Source organism: Melospiza melodia, chromosome 1 (genome assembly GCF_035770615.1).
Source record: "Melospiza melodia melodia isolate bMelMel2 chromosome 1, bMelMel2.pri, whole genome shotgun sequence".
Lineage (NCBI taxonomy): Eukaryota > Metazoa > Chordata > Aves > Passeriformes > Passerellidae > Melospiza > Melospiza melodia.
In genome coordinates, this window is record NC_086194.1 from 166,470,846 (window position 1) to 166,477,764 (window position 6,919).

Below are 6,919 nucleotides of genomic sequence, written 5' to 3' on the forward strand. Positions count from 1 at the left end.
AACTTGCTGTGCACAGGACAAAAGGAGCACAGGCAGGCAGGCACTTTATCTGAGCTGTCCATATGGGACAGAGTTAGGATTTCCTACCAGCACAGAGAACCATCCTAATAGTAAGAAATAAGCCATAGGAATTAAATTATAAATGTATGTGCTGCCCTTAGGGGATATCAGTGTGTATCACAGTGTCCATAACCACTTCCCTCTGTGCTGCTGGGCAGGGGAGGCCAGTTAAGCTGCTCTGTGGCAAATGAACTGTTAATATCTGAGGCACCCTCAAAGAGAAGGAGGCATGAGGGCACTATGTCAATTTATTGTACTGCAATGAAATGTGAACTGCAGCAAAAATAGGGGAAAAAATCTGTTTCAGTGAACAATCACATTTTGGAATGTTTTTGTCCTCAGTGCTAGAAATTTAATAAAACAACTGGAAGTCATCAGGAAATAAATTATTTTCTGACTAAGGAAAAAGGTTTTGGGGCTTGTTCAGAAAAGCTGAATATCATTCTCATTTCTGTTTCAGATGAGCCATGTCACAGAGACCTGCCATGATTTGTTTTCTCAACAGGCTGTTTTCTCTAGGGCTAGTTAGGCCTTTGATTTCATTGGGTATGGAAGTACCTGTGGTTCTCTGAGCCTGTTATCTTGCAAGATGAACAATCAACAGTAAAAATGAATTTTAAAAAATAAAATATGTGCCAACAGACCAGTTTCATGAAGTACAGAGCAACAAGGTCAGCAGTCCTTTATAAGCAGTTGGCTAAATTACCACTGCTGATTAACCCAAAGCACTGCAGGGACAATGTTTGCTGTCACAGAATCATAGAATGACTTGGGTTAGAAGTACCTTAAAGATCAAAGGGTTTCAGTGGCCCTGCCATGGGCAGGGACACCTTTCATTTGGCCAGGTTACTCAAAGCCCCATCCAGCCTGGCCTTCAACTTCCAGGGACAGGGCATGTCACTCTGATTTTTTTTAGATTTTCTAAGCCTTCTGATGTTGACATTCTTGTAACAAACTTTCTCACACACTTTCTGTAAATAACTCATTGTTTTGCATTCTTTTACGGAGGAGGAGAAATTTGATGGACTGTTGGTTTGTCCAGTGTGATTAGAGAGGTGGCACTGTCACCCTCCAATCCACTGTCACTTTTGGAAAACTATAAATGTTGGAGTCAGAAAATAAACTTCCCTTTTTTCTTCACCTTGAGAGCAGTGGTGTGCACTTGTGTTCTTTCATGTCCTATAGTGATAAGGGAGTCCACAACTTCTCTGGGCAACTTGTGCCAGTGCCTCACCACCCTCAAAGAAAAGAATTTCTGTCTAATATCAGTCACTTCATTCTCCTACATGGTCTTCTGCAGAAGTTAATTTTACAGAACCAACATCCAACATTTTTTTAATTTTAAATTTATCTGCCATGAAGTTCCCCTTCACTCCTCTTCTCAGTGGTTTCCCCCTTCCTACTATGAGTAGGAGTAACAAGAAACCATTCAGTTTGTTCTGGTTTAGGACTTGTCATCCTGTGCTTTATGACTTAGAATTGGTCTTGTTAGGAAAAGAAGCCACTGGGAACAGAGACTTATTCTCTGTTCGGAATGACAGCAGGATAGACATGTGTCATCTCATGATGACATTTAAAGGTGGACGAGCCCCATGAATGAGGGAGTTCAGTCTGATATAATCAGTGTCAACCCTTATGAAGACTATTTTTGTCAACTTTATTTATTCCTTTGAGACATTGCTTTATAATAACAGGGAGGCTGTAATTTCAATGGTTATGGGGCGTGGGTGGTTGAGTTATTCATTCTTTACAGGAGGCAGACTCCATCAAAATCCAAAAGTGGCCGACCTGCAATGTCCTCTCTCTTCCCTTCCAATCTGCTCTTCCCCGAAACACAAAAAGAATACTGTGGCTCCTTCAATTAATCTGCAGGGATGGAAAATTAGCATGTTTCCTTTTAATTTAAAGAAGATGTTTCATCCCTGAGACTTTTACAGAGACACCTTAATTGGTCATCCTTCTGAGGTTACAATTTATTAGATAACAATGGGCAGCATTTTGAAGACAGCCTGTGTAAAAATGCTGAAGTTTATTGTAACCTGGATCTCTAAACTACTGAAATAAAGATTTATGTGGGAAATTTCCAATAGCTTCTACTATTTAAATGCAAATGTGTGTACATAGCTTTGTTCTAGATATCAGTCATTTGATACACCTTGGGTTTTGTCCCTGCCTGTAAATACCTGTGATTCCCTCTGAGATGCACATTCTTAAAAAAAAAAAAAAAAACAAACAGAACCAAAATCAAAACAACAAAAAAACCCCCAAAACAACAACAAAAAGCCACAACTAAAAAACCTAAGAACCAACCCACCAATCTTCTCCCCAGCTTGTGCTTCTAATGTCAATATTCCCTGTGCAGCTTTTGTAAAAATTTATTTCATCCAGGCTGGTGCCTCACCTTATCCAAATGGCCCTTAGGCCGCCAGCTGCTGCCGGAGCAGAGAGGCACACAGAGGGGAATACACTGGCCATGGCATGCCAAATGCATTGGCCACACCAGCAGCTCTCTTTATTTCTCTGTCTCTTCCTCTAGAAATCTTAAATGTGTTTAAATATTAAAGCTGGACACATATCAGTGTATCCCCTGTGGAGTCTTTCATTGCAAATATCCAAAACCCAATAAAATCAGCTGGTCCTTTTGATGTTTGTGAGTGGTTGCTAACTGAGGTGGCTGGGCTGGGAGTCCAATATCAGACTCCCATAAAGATATCTGCAGAGTATTTCCAATAATGCTGATAATTGTAATCTCCTTCCTAGGTATTCCGTTTTGCTCGCTAGCATATCATTTATTTTTTTTAAAAAGGCTATTTAGAAGGATTTGGTTGCTTTATTTCCACCTCAATGTAGCATTGATTTTCCTTGTGTCTTAAAGAAATCCCTTAACCAAAAAATACATTGAGGTTACAGCAATCTATTCATTTCCTAGGAAAAACTCTTGCTGGTACTGTCTAAACCACAATTGTTTCATCTGTATTAAGAAGGGAAAGTGGTTGCTGTGCCAACAGGGTGAAAACTCAGCAATTCTAGCATTTAGGGTTTGGGGGGTTTTTTGCCTTAATAATGCTGCTCCACATGAATCTGCCCATAAAAGCAAATGGAGAAGTGTAGTGTTTCTGGGGTCCCCCATAGTAGGGAGGAAATGATGAATCTGACTCCATGTTCTTAAAAGGCTAATTTATTATTATATTATATTATATTATATTATATTATATTATATTATATTATATTATATTATACTATACTATACTATACTATACTAAACTATACTAAACTATATTAAAGAATAGAGAAAGGATACATACAGAAGGGTAAAAGATACTAATGAAAAACTCGTGACTCTCTCCTCAGAGTCTGGCACAGTTTGGCCATGATTGGTCATTAAGTAAAAACTATTCACATGTTGGATAAACAGTCTCCATCCACATTCCAAAGCAGCAAAACACAGGAGAAGCAAATGAGATAATATTGATTTCCTTTTTCTCTTAGGCTTTTCAGCTTCCCAGGAGAAAAATCCTGGGGAAAGAGATTTTTAAGAAAATATGACAGTGATAGAGAAGAACAGCAGACTTCCAGGTACTTTTCATGATCACAGACCCAAGCCCAGCTGAGAAGAACAGCAACTTCCCAGCCAGCCCTTTAGGATTAAGTTAACCTGCAAAATAAGCTTAAGTGCTTTGCTTTACAAAGCAAACCCTTTCCATGCTCTCAAATGAAGACTGGTAAAATACAAGGACAAATGTCCAGCTCCTGCAGAAATATTTATACTTCCATTTAATTATCACATCAGGCACCAATGCTGTTCATGAAGATTAAGAATGTAAGTCAGAAGACAATAGAGGTTCTCAGCCAAATTAGTATTGTCTGTCTGGAAGAACAAACTCTTTCAGCAGCTGCCACATTAACCATTGGCCTCAGTCAGTTTTCCAGTGAGTAGCAGGCTCTTTTCCAATTTTCTAATACATACTATTGCCTTGGCAAGGAGTGAATGGGATCTTATGCCAGGACACTTGTATCTAGAGCACACTTTGACTCCTTGCTGTGTTTGCAGAAATTCCAGGTACACATCATTAATCACAGAGCCTGTCTGATTCTTGAATTATTTAGTACAATATTGGAGAAGTTTTGAATTATTTAAAGCAATATGTGAAAGGTTCTCTGTGATATACATGCAGAGATTATTAAGAACCTTGCTAAACAGACTTAAATTGCCAGAACCTAATATCAGCTCCCCATGTTCCATAGCCCTAACTTGAGGAAGGAATGAAACAAAATACTGCTGTCCAATAGCCTCCTGCTTTACCCTAAAATTTACTGCAACGGTTATAAATAAATGAAAAGGTTTTAATCTACCTCATTTGAAACTGCTCAAAACATGACAGGGAAAAATGGCCAGCACATTGTAATGTGGTATTAGTGGAGAATGGAAAAGCCAGGAGGTTTTTCTGATCCTCCTGATCCTGTGAACAGGCAGATAGAACACAGGGACAGATTGTCTTCCAAAGTGCTTTGAATTTTTTTTTTTCTGTAGAGACAAGGAATGAAAAAGCAACTTCTATAATGAATCTGGTAGTTCTTCAAGATGCATTAGGAGTGAAAAACATTATTTGGGTCTACTAGAAAAGTTCATTCAACTCCTTAGTCACACTCAGAACAAGTGGACCACAGCCAGATCAGTGCAAAGGGTGCTCCAGGAGCCAAACAGCAGAGCTGCACTATTGTAAATTGTAAATTCATAATATTTAATATTGTAAATTCACGGCGAGCCCCGTGGCAGGGAGGAACAATGAATCTGACTCCATGTTGTCAGAAAGCTAATTTATTACTTTATTATACTATATTATATTAAAGAATACGATACTATACTAAAGAATACAGAAAGGGTACTTACTGAATGCTAAAAAAAATAATAATGAAAACTCGTGACTCTTTCCAGAGTCCCGACACACCTTGGGCCCAATTGGCCAATGAGTGAAAACAATTCACACCAGAATTCAATCAGGCAATCACCTTGGGTAAACAATCTCCAAACACATTCCACATGAGCACAACACAGGAGAAGCAAATGAGATAAGAATTGGTTTCCTTTTCTCTGAGGCTTCTCACTGCCTTTCAGCTTCCCAGGAGAAAAACCTTGGGCAAAGGAATCACATTCAGAGAATGTGAATGCCACTGGACATAAAAATGCAACTTCACCTTAACCTCATAAGCAGTTCAGCCCACATTTAAAGAATAACTTTGTGGCTATGAGATTATTTTTGCCCTATGATTATGCTTTCCCACTGAAATGGTCCTCACACTGATTAAAAAGATGGGAGAAACATCCTGAACCCTAGAGAAGGCAGAAGTGGCAGCTCAGTAATTCTCATTGTCAAGGGAATCAGTTCCTGCATTCGTCCTCTTCCTCCTCTTTCCTTTCACAGCCATTTGCTAGGGAAGATAGGGACCAGCTCCTTAAAGGCCCCTCAGGACAGATGCTTATAGATTTAGGATCCTACAGAAGTGAGCATGCCAGATGACCCTAATCTGAGCTGCTGTCTCAGCTTGATGATGCCTTTAGGCACATTAGCAGATACACTCTGGTTATTTTCTTGAAACTTTTCATCCCAGCCAAGCACTGAACTGAAATTTCCCACACAGTTTTTCCCTTTAGCTTCATGCAGAGAAACTGAGATTCTCCTCCAGCCACAGCCTTGCAGAGCTGCAATTCTTTGTGCAAGTGTGCCCATACATCCTTTAACCTGAACCAACAGGGATATGGACCTTAAGGAGTCATTTTCAATAGAATACTATTTTCCATCTGTTTTTAAGTAATTTATCTGTAAAAAAAGCTCAATCAGTTTTCCCTGAAAAGTATATAGCATTTTCCCATTGTTAACCTTAAACCACCACCATTAAATGGTGAAGGGCAGAAGAGGGATTACTGACACATATTTTTTTAGCCAAGTAATCACAATGGAAGCATTCACCTTTCCACTCATTTTGAGATGGCCATGAACCTGTTACATAGCCAACTCTAACACACCAGGGTAATATATGATGGTGAAACATCTTAGTTTATCCATTCAGCTTGCCCTGTGAGTTTACAAGGGCTGAAAATCTATCTGCTTTTCACCTCATTTAGCCTTGATTTAGAGGTATGACAGGAAATAAGTGGATGCCATAGCTCAGTGTCTCTCTGGTGGAGTAAAGGCTGCCACACATTGTTGCTGAGGTTTCTGCTGCAGTGTGACCCCACGTGCAAAAGGGACAGAGGCAAACACACAGCTCTGTGCCTGACAACAAGGCAGGCACAAAACACTCAGGATTTTGCCCACTCCATTGTGCAGTGGTTTGCTTGTTGGAGAAATGAAAGGCAGTCCCACTGCACCTCCACATGGAGTGCTCCTGGGACTGTGCAAAGCATCAGGAGACCCTGACTCTCCAGGAACTTGAATTTCTACATCTGTGAAAGGTTTTGAATATTCTGAGAGAGATAAGAGCACCTGGGACAGCTCTCCTGTCACAGACATCTTTTCATTAATATCCTTTCATTAGGATTTTTCCTGCTGAAGCTGAGAAGTTTCAGCAACAAAATATAAACAATGGTTATCTGCTACTGTGGAATGCAACAGGTGGATCTGTGATTGGTCTCCTGTGGATGTTTGGATTTACTGACCACTCATGGCAGAGCTGCTCTCGCTCTCTGCCGAGACACAGATCTTTGTTATCATTCTTTTCTATTCTTAGCTTAGCCAGCTTCTGAAGAAACCCTTTCCTTCTATTTCATTTTAGTATAGTCATAATGTTATATATATATCATAAAATAATAAATCAAACCTTCTGATCATGGAATCAACATTCTCGCCTCTCTCTTCAC